Genomic DNA, 18,308 nt, shown 5'->3' with positions numbered 1-18,308 from the left:
AAGTTTCACTTCAACAGGTGTTGGCATGGAATGGTTGATTAAGGATATGGAGCAAGAAGCACAGTCATGGCAATGAAAGGGAGAGGAAAAGACAGCATTTACATGTTGTACAATTCATACCCATGAAGAAATCCACAAAGACCAACTGGTTGACTAGTGATTGATGGGTGCAGACCTAATACCAGCTATAAATAAAGAGATCTCCCCCACCCTGGCCCTTTCTCGCTCATTACACCAACAAAGGGATGGATTTGGAAGGATGGGATACCCCACTCACAGGCTCTTGTCTGGCAGAGGAGTGTGTCCATAGGGGCTTTGTTTGAGAATGTCCCAAAAGTTCCCTCAGAACCTCTGAAAATGCCTCCTCACATCAAGAACTCCATAAGCTGTGTTTCTTTCTCTGCTGAAACAATCCTGTTAGGAGAAGACAATCTTAAATCAATTCTTCTCGCCAAACTGAAAAATTCTGACACTGATGAAGGCCATTCAAACAAGATGGGATAGCCTTTCCTGGGGCAGAGTGGTACAAACCAACAGAGTAGGTTTGTATTCCCTTGTTTGTGTTTTTCCCCCAGAAAAAAAAAGATTTATTTCTTTTCATTGATCTGGGCTTGCCTCATGATATGTATTAATTACGATATTATTGACACGTAACCTTGTGGAAGTTTAAGATGCACAACCTGTTGATTCGAGTATTTCTATATATGCAATATGATTATGAAGGTAGTGTTAATTAACACTTCTACATCACATAATTATTTATTTTTGTGGTGAGAACATGTAAAATCTAGTCTCTTAGCAACTTTGAAGTATATAATAAAGTACTGTTGGCTACAATTATTATGCTGTGCATTAGATCTCCAGAACTTACTCATCTTTGAGTTGCAAGTTTATACCTTCTGACCAACATCCCAATTCCCCCACCCCCGTGCCCGGGTCGGGGCGCACTGGAAGAATTCCTCTCCAACACCCCCTGAGGCTTATTCCTCTCTTTCCCATATTCCTACTGCCTGTGAATTCTGATCACATATTCCTTTGAAAGAGGCATTTATATCACTGATTAGCTATAGTCAAGTGGCTCTTCCTGGGGCTACAAGGAAGCAAGCCGTTGCTTTTCATTATATGTCAATTTGATTAATTTAACTCTGAGATCAATGCTATAGTTTTTATCTCTGGATTCTTGTGGGGAGGTCCCATGGATTGCTTCAAGAACTTGACCTCCTTCTAAACCTCTAACTTGTGTAACTCTAGACAACTATTTAACTTCTTTCTCATCTATGAAAGGGAAACATAGTTCCAACGCTGTCATGAGTCTGCAACGAAATAATGACCATAAAATTCCTAGCCTAGAGTCCTCACACAGTGTTGAATAGAATAATCTAGTTCTTTTCCCTCTGATGCCACACCGTATGCAGGACCCTAAGACAACCACAGCTCTGGGGAGCAGGATAAACACAAGGCTCAGACCAAAGCATTAAAGCCTTGGCTAACTGCCTGCTCTGTGTTCTGGTCACTCACTTGCTACCTGACTCTACCTGCCCTCACCCCCAGAGAGCAAGCACCACAAATGCAAGTTCTGCCCTGCTCTTCTCGGAAGAAAGGTAAGGAGCAAAGAGGCCCACCCTGAACTTCAGACAGTAATAGGATTCCAGCCAAAAACAAGGGTTATTCAAAAGGTAATGGAGAGCGCTGTGAATTGTGCAAGACTGTTGAATCTCAGATCTGTACCTCTGAAACAAATAATGCAATATATGTTAAGAAAAAAAAAAAAGAAGAAGATAGCAGGAGGGGAAGAATGAAGGGGGGGAAATCGGAGGGGGAGATGAACCATGAGAGACGATGGACTCTGAAAAACAAACTGAGGGTTCTAGAGGGGAGGGGGGTGGGAGGATGGGTTAGCCTGGTGATGGGTATTGAGGAGGGCACGTTCTGCATGGAGCACTGGGTGTTATGCACAAACAATGAATCGTGGAACACTACATCTAAAACTAATGATGTAATGTATGGGGATTAACATAACAATAAAAAATTAAAAAAAAAAAAAGGTAATGGAGAAATCCCAATGCGAGGCTCCTCCACCCTGCCAGACAAATGGCCCCTTTTCTCTGTAATCCTAGTTCAGAGCCACGGGTCTCCTTCCAGCTGACTCACGAAGCCAAACAAAGTGCTTCTAGCCAATTCCTCTTTGAAAGGGGCAGCTGCTCAGGTGATGTGCAGTGTAAGCCATTTCAGCTGGCCTGGGGGTCCTACCAGTGCAATTGGGGAAGGTGCTCTGCTCTCAGCCACTCGCAGCCAAAGGTTGAGATGTGTGGAGTGGTGGAGCACGGGCTCAGAAATGGGAAGAAAATCGCCGCCTTCATTTTTATCTCACTGGCAGAGGGGAAGTTATAAAAGCCGATTTCTGAGCAGCGAACCAGAAATGAGTTCATCTCCCCTGTTAGTTGCATTTCCCCAGGCAAACCTTGGTATCTCTTCGGTGAGAAAAAGAGGTGGAATTAGGTCTGTGAGACCCCTGTTCACATTAGGGTTCTCTTCTGCAAACATGTCTACCTTATAAATATTCTGCTACACACGAGACAGTAAAGAGAAACAGAACAGCCACTGTTACAGGATAATGGAAACTTGCTATCTTCCCCGAGTTTTGCATTTGAGCCAAAGCTTAAGTACCAAACAATAGTTGTCAAGAAACTCCTCATTTAAAGTCAGGTCCTAGACCCTCTATGCAAGGTTGCAAAGGGTAAAGTAGAGAGCCAGTTTTACCAGTGTAGACTATTATTTACTCCCAAGCTTTATTTAAAATTTCACTGGAGGCTTAGAGTGAGGACTTCTTTAAAAAGAGGTATGTGCCAGGGGCACCTAGGTGGTTGAGTCAGTTAAGTGTCTGCCTTCAGCTCAAGTCATGATCTCAGGGTCCCGGGGTGCTGGGATCAAGCCCCGTGTGGGGCTCCCTGCTCATCAGGGAGTCTGCTTCTCCCTCTCCCTCTGCCCCTCCTCCTGCTTGTGCTCACATGCTCTCTCTCTCAAATAAATAAATAAAATCTTTTAAAAGCGGGGGGTATATGCCATATGTTCCCCCTCGTCACACCTTTCTCATAGGCGGGGAAATGCTTTCCCCTCATTTTAAGGCAGGTGAGCTGCCTGAAGATGAGCCTCAAAGCAACCACTCAGAGAGATTGACAGGTGCTCCTGAAGTTTGAAGAACTCCGGGACTGCCGTGCACATCTGAGTAAAGTTCTTTTTTTTTTTTTTTTTTTATGTTAATCCCCATACATTACATCATTAGTTTTAGATGTAGTGTTCCATGATTCATTGTTTGTGCATAACACCCAGTGCTCCATGCAGAACGTGCCCTCCTCAATACCCATCACCAGGCTAACCCATCCTCCTACCCCCCTCCCCTCTAGAACCCTCAGTTTGTATTTCAGAGTCCATCATCTCTCATGGTTCGTCTCCCCCTCCGATTCCCCCCCTTCAGTCTTCCCCTCCTGCTATCTTCTTTTTTTTTTTCTTAACATATATTGCATTATTTGTTTCAGAGGTACAGATCTGAGATTCAACAGTCTTGCACAATTCACAGCGTTTACCAGAGCACATACCCTCCCCAGTGTCTATCACCCAGTCACCCCATCCCTCCCACCCCACCCCCCACTCCAGCAACCCTCAGTTTGTTTCCTGAGATTAAGAATTCCTCATATCAGTGAGGTCATATCATACATGTCTTTCTCTGTTTGACTTATTTCGCTCAAACTGCTTGTGCTCACGTGCTCTCTCTCAAATAAATAAATAAAATCTTTTAAAAGCGGGGGGTATATGCCATATGTTCCCCCTCGTCACACCTTTCTCATAGGCGGGGAAATGCTTTCCCCTCATTTTAAAGCAGGTGAGCTACCTGAAGATGAGCCTCAAAGCAACCACTCAGAGAGATTGACAGGTGCTCCTGAAGTTTGAAGAACTCCGGGACTGCCGTGCACATCTGAGTAAAGTTCATTTTTCTTTTTAAATTTTTAAATTTAAAAAATTTTAAAAATTTAAATTGTACCCTCCAGTTCCATCCACATCGTTGCAAATGGCAGGATCACATTCCTTTTGATGGCTGCATAATATTCCATTGTATATATATACCACCTCTTCTTTATCCATTCATCTGTCCATGGACATCTTGGCTCTTTCCACAGTTTGGCTATTGTGGACATTGCTGCTATAAACATTGGGGTGCACGTACCCTTTCGGATCCCTACTTTTGTATCTTTGGGGTAAATACCCAGTAGTGCAATTGCTGGATCATATGGTAGCCCTATTTTCAACTTTTTGAGGAACCTCCATACTGTTTTCCAGAGTGGCTGCACCAGCTTGCATTCCCACCAACACTGTAGGAGGGTTCCCCTTTCTCCGCATCCCCGCCAACATCTGTCATTTCCTGACTTGTTAATTTTAGCCATTCTGACTGGTGTGAGGTGGTATCTCATTGAGGTTTGGATTTGGATTTCCCTGATGTTGAGCACTTTTTCATGTGTCTGTTGGCCATTTGGATGTCTTCTTTGCTGAAATGTCTGTTCATGTCTTCTGCCCATTTCTTGATTGGATTCTTTGTTCTTTGGGTGTTGAGTTTGATAAGTGCTTTATAGATTTTGGATACTAGCCCTTTATCTGATATGTCATTTGCAAATATCTTCTCCCATTCTGTCGGTTGTCTTTTGGTTTTGTTGACTGTTTCCTTTACTTTACAAAAGCTTTGGATCTTGATGAAGTCCCAATAGTTCATTTTTGCCCTTGCTTCCCTTGCCTTTGGCGATGTTTCTAGGAAGAAGTTGCTGCGGCTGAGGTCGAAGAGGTTGCTGCCTGTGTTCTCCTTTAGGATTTTGATGGACTCCTGTCTCACATTGAGGTCTTTCAACCATTTGGAGTCTATTTTTGTGTGTGGTGTAAGGAAATGGTCCAGTTTCATTCTTCTGCATGTGGCTATCCAATTTTCCCAACACCATTTGTTGAAGAGATTGTCTTTTTTCCATTGGACATTCTTTCCTACTTTGTCAAAGATGAGTTGACCATAGAGTTGAGGGTCCATTTCTGGGCTCTCTATTCTGTTCCATTGATCTATGTGTCTGTTTTTGTGCCAATACCATACTGTCTTGATGATGACAGCTTTGTAATGGAGCTGGAAGTCTGGAATTGTGATGCCACCAGCTTTGCTTTTCTTTTTCAACATTCCTCTGGCTATTTGGGGTCTTTTCTAGTTCCATACAAATTTTAGGATTATTTGTTCCATTTCTTTGAAAAAAGTGGATGGTATTTTGATGGGGATTGCATTGAATGTGTAGATTGCTCTAGGTAGCATTGACATCTTCACAATATTTGTTCTTCTAATCCATGAGCATGGAACATTTTTCCATTTCTTTGTGTCTTCCCCAATTTCTTTCATGAGTATTTTATAGTTTTCTGAGTACAGATCCTTTGCCTCTTTGGTTAGATTCATTCCTAGGTATCTTATGGTTTTGGGTGCAATTGTAAATGGGATCAACTCCTTAATTTCTCTTTCCTTCTGTCTTGTTGTTGGTGTATAGGAATGCCACTGACTTCTGTGCATTGATTTTATATCCTGCCACTTTACTGAATTCCTGTATGAGTTCTAGCAGTTTTGGGGTGGAGTCTTTTGGGTTTTCCACATAAAGTATCATATCATCTGCAAAGAGTGAGAGTTTGACTTCTTCTTTGCCGATTTGGATGCCTTTGATTTCTTTTTGTTGTCTGATTGCTGTGGCTAGGACTTCTAATACTATGTTGAATAGCAGTGGTGATAGTGGACATCCCTGCTGCATTCCTGACCTTAGGGGGAAAGCTCTCAGTTTTTCCCCATTGAGAATGATATTCGCTGTAGGTTTTTCATAGATGGCTTTTATGATATTGAGGTATGTACCCTCTATCCTTATATTCTGAAGAGTTTTGATCAAGAAAGGATGCTGTACTTTGTCAAATGCTTTTTCTGCATCTATTGAGAGGATCATATGGTTCTTGTTCTTTCTTTTGTTAATGAATTGTATCACGTTGATTGATTTGCGGATGTTGAACCAACCTTGCAGCCCAGGGATGAATCCCACTTGGTCGTGGTGAATAATCCTTTTAATGTACGGTTGGATCCTATTGGCTAATATTTTGGTGAGAATTTTTGCATCCATGTTCATCAGGGATATTGGTCTGGAGTTCTCCTTTTTGATGGGGTCTTTGTCTGGTTTTGGGATCAAGGTAATGGTGGCCTCCTAAAACGAGTTTGGAAGTTTTCCTTCCAGTTCTATTTTTTGGAACAGTTTCAGAAGAATAGGTATTAATTCTTCTTTAAATGTTCAGTAGAATTCCCCTGGGAAGCCATCTGGCCCTGGGCTTTTGTGTTTTGGGAGATTTTTGATGGCTGCTTCAATTTCCTTAGTGGTTATAGGTCTGTTCAGGTTTTCTATTTCTTCCTGGTTCAGTTTTGGTAGTTGATACATCTCCAGGAATGCATCCATTTCTTCCAGGTTATCTAATTTGCTGGCATAGAGTTGCTCATAATATGTTCTTAGAATTGTTTGTATTTCTTTGGTGTTGGTTGTGATCTCTCCTCTTTCATTCATGATTTTGTTGATTTGGGTCATTTCTCTTTTCTTTTTGATAAGTCTGGCCAGGGGCTTATCAATCTTGTTAATTCTTTCAAAGAACCAGCTCCTAGTTTCGTTGATCTGTTCTACTGTTCTTTTGGTTTCTATTTCATTGATTTCTGCTCTGATCTTGATTATTTCTCTTCTTCTGCTGGGTTTAGGCTTTATTTGCTGTTCTTTCTCCAGCTCCTTTAGGTGTAGGGTTAGGTTGTGTACTTGAGACCTTTCTTGTTTCTTGAGAAAGGCTTGTGTTGCTATATACTTTCCTCTTAGGCCTGCCTTTGCTGCATCCCAAAGATTTTGAATAGTTGTGTTTTCATTTTCATTGGTTTCCATGAATTTTTTTAATTCTTCTTTAATTTCCTGGTTGACCCATTCATTCTTCAGTAGGATGCTCTTTAGCCTCCATGTATTTGAGTTCTTTCCGACTTTCCTCTTGTGATTGAGTTCTAGTTTCAAAGCATTGTGGTCTGAAAATAGGCAGGGAATGATCCCAATCTTTTGGTACCGGTGGAGACCTGATTTATGACCTAGGATGTGATCGATTCTGGAGAACGTTCCATGGGCACTAGAGAAGAATGTGTATTCCATTGCTTTGGGATGGAATGTTCTGAATATGTCTGTGAAGTCCATTTGGTCCAGTGTGTCATTTAAAGTCTTTATTTCCTTGTTGATCTTTTGCTTAGACGATCTGTCCATTTCAGTGAGGGGGGTGTTAAAGTCCCCCACTATTATTGTATTGTTGTCGATGTGTTTCTTTGCCTATGTTATTAATTGCCTTATATAATTGGCTGCTCCCATGTTAGGGGCATAGATATTTACAATTGTTAGATCTTCTTATTGGATAGACACTTTAAGTAGGATATAGTGTCCTTCCTCATCTCTTATTACAGTCTTTGCTTTAAAATCTAATTTGTCTGATATAAGGATTGCCACCCCAGCTTTCTTTTGGTGTCCATTAGCATGGTAAATGGTTTTCCACCCCCTCACTTTCAATCTGGGGCTGTCTTTGGGTCTAAAATGAGTCTCTTGCAGACAGCATATCAATGGGTCTTGTTTTTTAATCCAATCTGATAGCCTGTGTCTTTTGATTGGGGCATTTAGCCCATTTACATTCAGGGTAACTACTGAAAGATAGGAATTTAGTGCCATTGTATTGCCTGTAAGGTGACTGTTACTGTATATTGTCTGTGTTCCTTTCTGGTCTATGTTGCTTTTAGGCTCTCTCTTTGCTTAGAGGACCCCTTTCAAGATTTCTTGGAGGGCTGGTTTTGTGTTTGCAAATTCCTTTAGTTTTTGTTTGTCCTGGAAGCTTTTGATCTCTCCTTCAATTTTCAATGAGAGCCTAGCTGGATATAGTATTCTTGGCTGCATATTTTTCTCATTTAGTGCTCTGAATATGTCCTGCCAGTCCTTTCTGGCCTGCCAGGTCTCTGTGGATAGGTCTGTTGCCAATCTAATGTTTCTACCATTGTAGGTTACATATCTCTTCTCCCAAGCTGCTTTCAGGATTTTCTCTTTGTCTCTGAGACTCGTAAGTTTTACTATTAGATGTCGGGGTGTTGACTTATTTTTATTGATTTTGAGAGGGGTTCTCTGTGCCTCCTGGATTTTGATGCCTGTTTCCTTCCCCAAATTAGGGAAGTTCTCTGCTATAATTTGCTCCATTATACCTTCTGCCCCTCTCTCTCTTTCTTCTTCTTCTGGGATCCCCATTATTCTAATGTTGTTTCGTCTTATGGTATCGCTTATCTCTCGAATTCTGCCCTCGTGATCCAGTAGTTGTTTATCTCTCTTTTTCTCAGCTTCTTTATTTTCCATCATTTGGTCTTCTATCTCACTGATTCTCTCTTCTCCCTAATTTATCCTAGCAGTTAGCGCCCCCATATTTGATTGCACCTCATCAATAGCCTTTGTGATTTCGACTTGGTTAGATTTTAGTTCTTTTACTTCTCCAGAAAGGGTTTCTCTAATAAGTTCCATGCTTTTTTCAAGCCCAGCTAGTATCTTTAAAGTGATGATTCTGAACTCTAGATCTGACATTGTACTAATGTCCGTATTGAGTAGGTCCCTGGCAGTCGGTACTACCTCTTGTTCTTTTTGTTGAGGTGATTTTTTCCGTCTTGTCATTTTGTCCAGAGGAGAACAGATGAATGAGAGAAGAAAATGCTAACAGGGTAACAACATTCCCAGAAAATATACTCTAAACAAATCAGAAAAGACCTGAAGCCGGGGGAAAAAGAAAGGGAAAGAGAGAAAAAAGAAAAAGAAAAAAAAAAAAAAGATAAAGATGAAGATAAAAACAAACAAAAACAGAACAACAACAAAAAAAACAGAATGTGATCAAATATGATCAGGCTGGTATATTGATCAGTGCCACACACTAGATTTTGGGTGTATTTTGGTCTGTTAGAAGAAAGTGCCTCCCAAAATTTTAAAGAAAGAAAAACTTATATATGTACAAAAATAAGGGTTGATATGATGAAGGGATGGAATATGACTGTAAAGATGGAAATTATAAAAAATTTTATAAAAGGAATTGATAAGTTGTTTGAAAAAAGAAAGAAGAGGATTTAAAAAAAAAAGAAAAGAAAAGGGAGAGAATGTGATCAGGCAGGGGTAGAAAAAAAACATACACTAGAGATTTAGGGTATATTTTGATCTGTTAGAAGAAACTATCTCAAAATTTTAAAGAGAGAACAACTTATATATATATATGCCAAAAATACGGGTAACTACTATGAAGGGATAGAATATGACTCTAAAAATGAAAAATAAAAATGTTTTTTAAAAAAGGGATTGATAAGATGTTGGTTGAAAAGGGAAAAAGAAAAATTCAAAAAAAAATTAACTTTGAAAGACTAAAGAATCATGGTAAAAAAGCCATGAATTCTATGTGCAGTGTTCCCCTAGCGCTGGAGTTCTGCCGTACCTATTGATCAGTAAACTTGGTCTTGGCTGGCTGTTCTCGCTGATCTTCTGGGGGAGGGGTCTGTTGCCATGGTTCCCAAATGTCTTTGCCAGAGGCGGAATTGCCCCACCCTTGCCCGGTCCAGACTAAGTAATCTGCTCGGGTTTGCTCTCGGGAGCTTTTGTTCCCTGCAAGCTTTCCATACAGCTTTGGAGGCCGAGAGTGAAAATGGCGGCCTCCCAATCTCCGCCCCGGAGGAGCGGAGAACTCAGGCCCCGCTCCTCAGTGCGCCCCCAGAGAAAAGCCGTCAGTCATCCCCATCTCCCCGGTCTCCTGCCGCACTCCGTGCTCACCCGGCCTGTGACCGCGCGTTTCTATCTCTGACACCCGCCCCTGTGTGGAGTCTCCAAACCCAGCAGACCCCTGCAGTGCGCTCCCACACCGCTCCTCCCGGGGGAAGAAGGGGAGTCTCCCCGGATCTGCCGCTTGTTGGGTCCCTGCTGGAGAAGCAGTGGCCCGACTGTGCCATGGATCACGGTTTATGACAACCCCGAGCTGAGAGCCCGTGCCTGGGCTCCGTCTCTGCAGCCGGCTTCCCCGCTCCGATCCCTGGGAGCTCTGCCGCACTCAGGCACCCCCGGTCTTTCTGTGACCCCGAGGGTCCTGAGACCACACTGTCCCACGAGGGTTCCACCCCCCACTTCGCCACCAGAGTGACGTCCCTCAGCGGAGCAGACTTCTAAAAGTTCCGACTTTGTGCTCCGTGGCTCTATCACTTGCCAGAAGCGGCCGACGGAGGCCCCTCCCCCGCCGTCTATCCTCCCGAATATCGCCTCGGATTCACTTCTCCGCACGCCCTACCTTCCAGAAAGTGGTCGCTTTTCTGTTCAGAGAGTTGTTGCTATTCTTTTCTTCGATCTCCTGTTGAGTTTGTAGGTGTTCAGAATGGTTTGATCCCTATCCAGCTGAATTCCTGAGAGGAGAGGAAATCCAGGTCTCCTACTCCTCCGCCATCTTGCCACATCTGAGTAAAGTTCAAAGGCAAGAGGTTTGGACTGGAAGAAGGGGGCAGAAAGAAGAAAGAACTAAATTGGGAGTGGCCCATACTTCAAGTTAGGTTGCACAGAGGGGTGTGTGTGTGTGTGTGTGTGTGTATGTGTGTTTTCCAAACACCCGATATAGACTCCACAATAGGGAACCAGCCATAGATCTTAAAAAAGACTGCCCCCAAAAGCTTCCTACCAGGGGTAAGTCAATCTCAGCAGGAAGAGGCTGCACCATGCCATCAGAGGTAGGTGGTTAGGGGCACTGTAAGTGGCCATCCAGAAAAGGTATTACCTAAGGTATTACAGGAACTATAGCCAGAGATTTCTACTAGGGAAATCTCTGCAGAACCCATAGATAGGTCCCTTGAGAAAGGGCTGGCAACTGTGCACCTGCACCCAGAAAGGGATACCAGATGCAATTGACCTATTCAATAAGACTCCATGTTTCTCCTCTCTCCCTTCCTCTTAGTCAACCCTGCAAGGGCCAGAAGTCACTACTAAGAAGGTATATGACTGGACAAACACACACCAAACACACTCCCTTCCTCCCCCTTCCCACTACAGATTTCTTGAGGCTGTCACAAAGACGGGGAGGGGTGAAGAGGTTTTTTTGCCAATATTTTCTTATGAAGATTTTCAGACATTCAGCAAAAGTTGAAAAAAATTTACAGCAAACCCCTGTAGACCCACCACCTATCTTTCTCACATATCTACCCATCTCTCTATGCATTCATTACTCCATCTTAGTTTTTATGCATTTCAAAGTGAATAGTAGACATCAATATACATCTCCTAAGTACCTCAGCATGCATTAACTAGAGTTCAGTACAGTTTTTGATAAAAAGGTTACATACAATGAAATCACAAATCTTAAGTTTGTGTTTGTTGAGTTCTGACAAATACATATGTATAACCCAAAACTCTTCAAACAAAGAACATTACTGTAACCCCCAAAAATCCCCTCATGTTTTCTCTCAGTAAATCCCCACCCACTTTTAGATTTTTTTCAAGCATATATTGGGTTGGCCAAATTTTAGAATTCCATGTAAATTAAACCATATAGTAATGACTCCTCATTTCAGCAAAATGTTTTTGATATTCAACCCTATTGCTGTACATATCAATAGTTCTTGTACTGCTGAGTAGTATTCCACAGATGGATTACAATACTTTGCTTATGCATTCTCATGTTTATGGACATGAGGACTGTGTCCAGTTTTTGGCTTTATGAATAAAGCTATTATGTTCTTCTACAAGTCTTGTTTTTTTTTAATATACATTTTCATTGAGTAAATACCTAACAGTGAAGTGACTGGATTTATAGGGTAAGTGTATGTTTACTTTTATAAGGAAATTCCAGAAACTTTCTAAAGTGATTGTACTTTATATTCCCACCAGCAATATGGGAGAATTTCAGTTGCTCCACATTCTTGCCAACATTATTGTTTAATCTTTCCAAACAACCATTTGGTGGGTGTGTAGTGGTATCTCATTGAGGTTTAATTTGTATTTCCTTGATGAATAATGATGTTGAGCACTTTTTCCCATTTGTGTATCATCCTTGCAAAGTGTTTCCTGAAATCTTTTCTTCTTCTAGAGGGTGGTTTTTGTTGTTGTTGCCATTGTTGTTTTATCTCTTTATTGTCAGGTTATAAAAAATCTTCACATACCCTCAAACCAAGTGCTCTGTCAGAAAATGGATTTATAAATATTTCCTCCCAGTCTGTGGCTTGCATATTCATTGTCTTAATGTATCTTTTGATTAGCAGAAGTTTTTACCAATTTTCCTGCTAGATCCTGTGTCAGTAGTTATAAGGTGTATTTTTCAAAAAATGTGTTCATTTCATCCACGCTGTTGAATCTGTCACCTTAAAGTTGTTCATAATAGTCTCTCTTTTTTCAGGTTTTATATATTTATTCAGAAAGTGATGCAACTATGGAATGATGCATTTTAGCACTATGAAATCCAATGTCTTGAAATCCTTTCACCCTGCAGTTCTATTTATTACAATTTTATAATCCTGAAGAAATTCTCTTATCTGAAGTTTTTCACGCATTCAGGTATTTTGCATGATGTCTGATGTGCTCAGTAATAAAGGCTGCAATGAAGTAGTAGCTATGATCATAACCCTCTTGTAATCCAAAAACAATAGGGACTTTCTTTTCTGTACCGGCAGCTATATGAAGTTATCAGGTAATTGTCCATCTGTAGGCAACTGGTCATCTTTTCCTTAATTAATTAGTATGTCCAGCTGAGCACCTGGATAGGACTTCACAAGTTGGGTAGCATCATCAGCCTTCCATTTACTTTGATCTGTTCCCAAATATCCACTAAAACCTTTTTTTTTTTGCCCCAAGAACAGAGCACTGGGTTGCAAATTGGAGCAAATACTGACACAGATTTTGGACTTTCCAGGATTCTTCAAAGCACAAATCAGAGTTCCGTGGCCTCCCCTAGAGTGGCCAAAAATAGACCTCCTTTGGGGGGTCTGTTGCAGAATTGGCATTTATGAGTTGGGGAAATTCCGCAGTTACATAAGAGTACATTCTGTAGTTAGTTTTCCAAGGATCTTCAGTGGCATCCACTTAAAACCTGGCACTGGTGTCAAAGTTCCAGCTCTCATCTTCTCCTTTAATATTGCAGCCATGAGGGCTAGCATCTGCAGCAATGACGACAAGGCCATGTTCAGAGGCCACTTGATGATAACCATACTTTGATATAAAATTTTGTTCAGTGCAAGTTAAACCAGACAACCGTGCAGTGAAGGACATTTTCCAGTTTCTACCTCTGGTGGTAAGTAGGTAGCAAATTTCATTTTGCAGTTCCGTTTGACACTGTCATGTTCAAAAACTTTCTACAATCCTCCAAAGCACTTGTTGCTGGAAATCTGTTTCAATGCCATGCCTCTCCTGACCAACTGCTACTTCCTTTTTTGTCTGCACCAAAGGATGGATGATCCTCGAGGATTGGTGGCAGGCAGGGAAATGAGCAGCAACCAGAGTGGAAAGGTGGGGCCTCATCATTTAAACTTGTTCAGAATACTGTCTTACCCTCCTCATGTCCATAGGATCTGTAGTGATAACTCCTCTTTCACTTCTGATATGGAGAATTAGTGTTATCTCCCCTTTTTTGCATGATCAGAGTAGCTAATGGTTTAGTAATTTCAATCTTTTCAAAGAGCCAACTTTTGCTTTGTTAATTTTCTTTCTTTTCTGTTTTCATTCGTCTGACCTCTGCACTTTTATTTTTATAATTTCCTTCATACTACTTCCTTTGGGTTTTCTTTGCCTTTTTTGTTCCCCCTGTCTTCTTCAGGCCATTGATTTTAGACCTTCCCCTTTTTCTAATATAAGCATATATCACTATAAGTTTCCCTCTAAGCACTACTACAGTTGTATTCTACAAATGTTGGTATGTTGTATTTTTTTATTAGCATTCAGATTATAATGTTTTCTATTTTCTCCTGTGATTTTTTTTTTTCTTTGACCCATGGATTATATTTCATCTCCAAACAGTTGAGACTTTCCTAGATATCTTATTGTTGATTTCTATTTTAATTTTATTGTGGTCAGGGAACATACTGTGTATGGTTTCAATTTGATTTAAACTACTGAATCTTTTTTTATGACCCAGACTGTGATCTATGCTGGTGAATACCATATGCACTTGAAAAAATATGTGTATTCTGTGGTTGATGGGTATAGTCTTCTATAAGTTAGTTCAAATTGGTTGATAGTGTTGTTCTGATCAACTGTGTCTTTACTAAGTTTTGTCTAGTTAATCTATTGATTGTTTCAGAGGTAAGTATTAAAATCACCAATAAAAATTGTGGATTGTCTATTACTGCCTATTTTGCTTCATGTAGATTGAGGCTCTGTTAGTAGGTACTTATTTTCTTTTTACCTTTTTTCAAGTTTTTTATTTAAATTCTAGTTAGTTAACATATATGGTAAAATTGGTTTCAGGTGTAGAATTTGGTGATTCATCACTTACGTATAACACCCAGTGCTCATCCCAAGGTACTTACTTTTTTTTAATGTCTGTGTCTTCCTGATGAATAGACTCTTTTATTATCATGAAAGAACCTTCTTTTTCTTTATGACTTGTAGCACTATTTATTTCATATTAATATAGCTACTCCAGATTTCTATCACTTTGTTTTCAGAGTATATTTTTACAACATATTTGTTTAAACCTATCTATATTTTAGGAACCTGTTATATTTAAAGTGAATCTCTTATAGACAGCATAGAATTGGGTTTTGGGGTTTTTTAAATCAATTCTGGCAATCTTGACATATTAATTGGCATGCGTAGTTCATTAACATTTAACGTTATTAAATATTGACTTCCTGGTGATTGAATGATGTGATTAGATTTAGGTCCATCATTTTGTTTTTTTGTTTTTTGTTTTTTGTTTTTTGTGGGGTTTTTTTGTTGTTGTTATTTTGTTTGTTTTCTGTTTGTCCTCCCAGCTTTTTCCCCTGTTCCTTTTTTCTCTGACTTCTTTTGGAATATTTAAATATTTTTTATGATCCCATTTTAAATTATCCATTGAATTTTAGATATGTCTCTTTTCATCATTTCCCATTGATTATTCTATGCATTAAAATATGTAAGGGAGGATAAGTTTTAAATTGGATGAGATTTTTAAATTTTGCCATTAAATGGGACAGGATTTCTTTTTTTTTTTTTTTTTTTTTTTAAGATTTTATTTTATTTATTTGACAGAGAGAAAGACAGTGAGAGAGGGAACACAGGCAGGGGGAGTGGGAGAGGGAGAAGCGGGCTTCCCCCCGAGCAGGGAGCCCAATGTGGGGCTCGATCCCAGGACGCTGGGATCATGACCTGAGCCCAAGGCAGACACTTAACGACTGAGCCACCCAGGTGCCCCGGGACAGGATTTCTTATACCCTACAACTGTTCAGAAAAAATATGGGATGCCAAAGATTTGTTCCAATGGATGGGTAAGAATGAATCCCAGAGCAACTCTGGAGGGTGAAGGGAAGAAATAAACCATTTCTGACTTTCTAGATCCAGTGCATTCAAGAAATTTTGTATATTGTTATTATTATTTTTTATAATTGTTACAATCACTACAGTTATTCCCAGGTGAGAAAATAGAAACAGTGGAAGCTGATAGTGAGAAAGCAAGAATGATTGAGAGCTGCCTTTATGCCTCACTTTACCTTTTGAGAAATATAGTCAACATGATAGCTTTCCACACAGAGGATCGAAGGGTTTTCCTTCTGTTATGTGTCCTGCTATATTCTGGATGGAAAATAAATTTTTCTTTCCATGGGAACCTGTTAGAGATATTTGAGAACAGTGCCAGCTCTAGACCAAAGTCTGATATGAGTGGAAATGTATTTCATTTCCCTGTTTTTCACATTTCCCTTTTGCCAGCTGAGAAAGAGGTAAAAAACCTGACATTAATTAAACCCCTATTATGATCCAAGCTCTGTGTATGGACTTTATACACGTTATCTCATTCAATCCTCAAAACTACCCTATCAGGTAGTTACTATTACTTCTCCCATTTTACACAAAACATAAAGCTCATAGAATCTAGGTACTTTGTCCAAAACTGACTTAGAAGTCATCAATTCATCAGGAAGTTAAAAAATTGGCATGTAAATAGGACTTCTAGAAATTTCTCCTGAGGCAATTCTTACACTGATGTCCAAAGACATTTACAGTAATATTTTCCACAAAGTTGTTTACAATAATGGAAAAATGAAAGCAGCCTAAATGCCCATCATTAGAAGAATTAGGTTAGTTATTATATTATTATTCCATATTATAGAATACTGCCCAGATGTTGACAGATAACATTAAGTTACAAAATTACATGAACCCAAGAGACATGTTCAAGAATATTCATCATCATGTTTGTACATAAACACAATATGAAGGAAAATGCAAGGCTATCTACAAGTGGTTAATTATTCAGTAAAGGGGAGGAGAAGGGAAGAGGATTTGTACTTTTAATATATTCTGGTATTGCATGGTGTCATGTATAACCCGTGTAATTTTTATAAATATGCTTATGGTCGGCATGATTAGTAGTAGGTAAAAAGACAACAGAGTTGCTTTAATAGAATCCTTCCTATTACTGCAGCTCATTTCTGTAGCCAGAAGCTTCCCAGACCCTGAAGAAGGAGAACTCTAAAACCGGAAGACAGTAATACTGATGCTGGTGGCATCGGGCTGGAGAAGGTGGATCCGAGAAGCCAGATTTGGCAACAGCCCTACATAGCAACCTCAGGAAGCCTTGCACTTGACATAGTGCTCAATAAATGAGTTGAATCAAAAAGCAAATCCATACCTGTTGTGACTTAGAAATAAAGTTTACTTGTGTCATCAATAAGAAGGTATAGGTAACATACAATGAAAGAAGCCATTTTATACTCTTAAGATTAGCAAAAACTTCAAAGCCTAACAATAATACCAAGTGAAGCCAAAATCAAAATGATCTGTCCAATGTCACTTACAGGAATACAAATTATCACAACCACTTTAAACAATTTGTTGATGTCTGGTAAAGTTGGAGACAGGCCTGCCCCACACATTAGCAATGCCACATACATAAGAGATTCTTTTTAAGAGACCTACACAGGAGTACCGATGGCAGTACTGGAGTACTTACGGTGTGCTATGTCCATATGGTAGAATATTAGTCAGCAGGGAAATTAATAGACTAGAGCTACTCATTTCCATATGGATAAATCTTGGAAAGATAAAAATGAGCACAGATAGCATCAGCTGTATCTGTGATGTTTCATTTTGCTAAAAACGGTGGGGGAGGAACACTGGATAACAGAACAAAAGAAAAATAAAATAATCTGAAATATATGTAGAAAAATATCCATATTTTTGAGACTTTGATGATGGATACATGGGTGTCAGTTACATTAGTCTCTCTTTTCTGTATTTTTGAAGAATTTAATAGGAAGAAAAAAGATGAAATATATAGGAAAGAATATTCTGAGAAAATAAACCAAAATTTTAATGGTGACTATCTCTAAATCATAAGAGTCTAAGTGACCTTAATTTTCCTTTTTATATTTTTCTATGTGTCTTATTTGTACATATGAAACATGTATTTCTTTCTTTTTTTAAAAAAAGATTTTATTTATTTATTTGACAGAGAGAGACACAGCGAGAGAGGGAACATAAGCAGGGGGAGTGGGAGAGGGAGAAGCAGGCTTCCCGCTGAGCAGAGAGCCTGATGTGGGGCTCGATCCCAGGACCCTGGGATCAGGACCTGAGCCGAAGGCAGACGCTTAACGACTGAGCCACCCAGGCACCCCTGAAACATGTATTTCATTTATAACAATAAAAATGGGTTATTTTAAAGTTAATATATACAATTTTCCGTGACATATGATGAAACTCTATGAAATACAGATGCAGCAAAAACAGCCAGAAGTAGACTAAGGTTAACAGTTGTTAATCCTTGGAGTCCAGGTGATGGGTGGCTTTTTGCTCATACTTCTCTCTGAATACCAATTTTTCTATAGTGGGAAAGTACAGTATTTGTGAAAGTTGGCTTACTTAAAAGGCTAGAAGTTTTATTTTTTTAAGATTTATTTATTTATTTGAGAGAGAGCAAGTCGGGGGAGGGACAGAGGGAGAGAGAGAATCTCAAGCAGACTCCACTCTGAGCACAGAGTCCTACACAGGGCTCGATCTCATGACCTGAGATCATGACCTGAGCCA

At 39.9% G+C, this 18,308-nt stretch overlaps 1 pseudogene; it reads right to left on the bottom strand.

The window, feature by feature from the left end:
• Positions 1-12,606: 12,606 nt before the first annotated feature.
• LOC118538273 (S-formylglutathione hydrolase pseudogene) lies at positions 12,607-13,489 on the bottom strand (annotated as a pseudogene).
• Positions 13,490-18,308: the final 4,819 nt, after the last annotated feature.

This window comes from Halichoerus grypus, chromosome 8 (genome assembly GCF_964656455.1).
Source record: "Halichoerus grypus chromosome 8, mHalGry1.hap1.1, whole genome shotgun sequence".
In the NCBI taxonomy this organism is placed as follows: domain Eukaryota; kingdom Metazoa; phylum Chordata; class Mammalia; order Carnivora; family Phocidae; genus Halichoerus; species Halichoerus grypus.
This window is presented reverse-complemented; position numbering and strand designations above follow the sequence as displayed.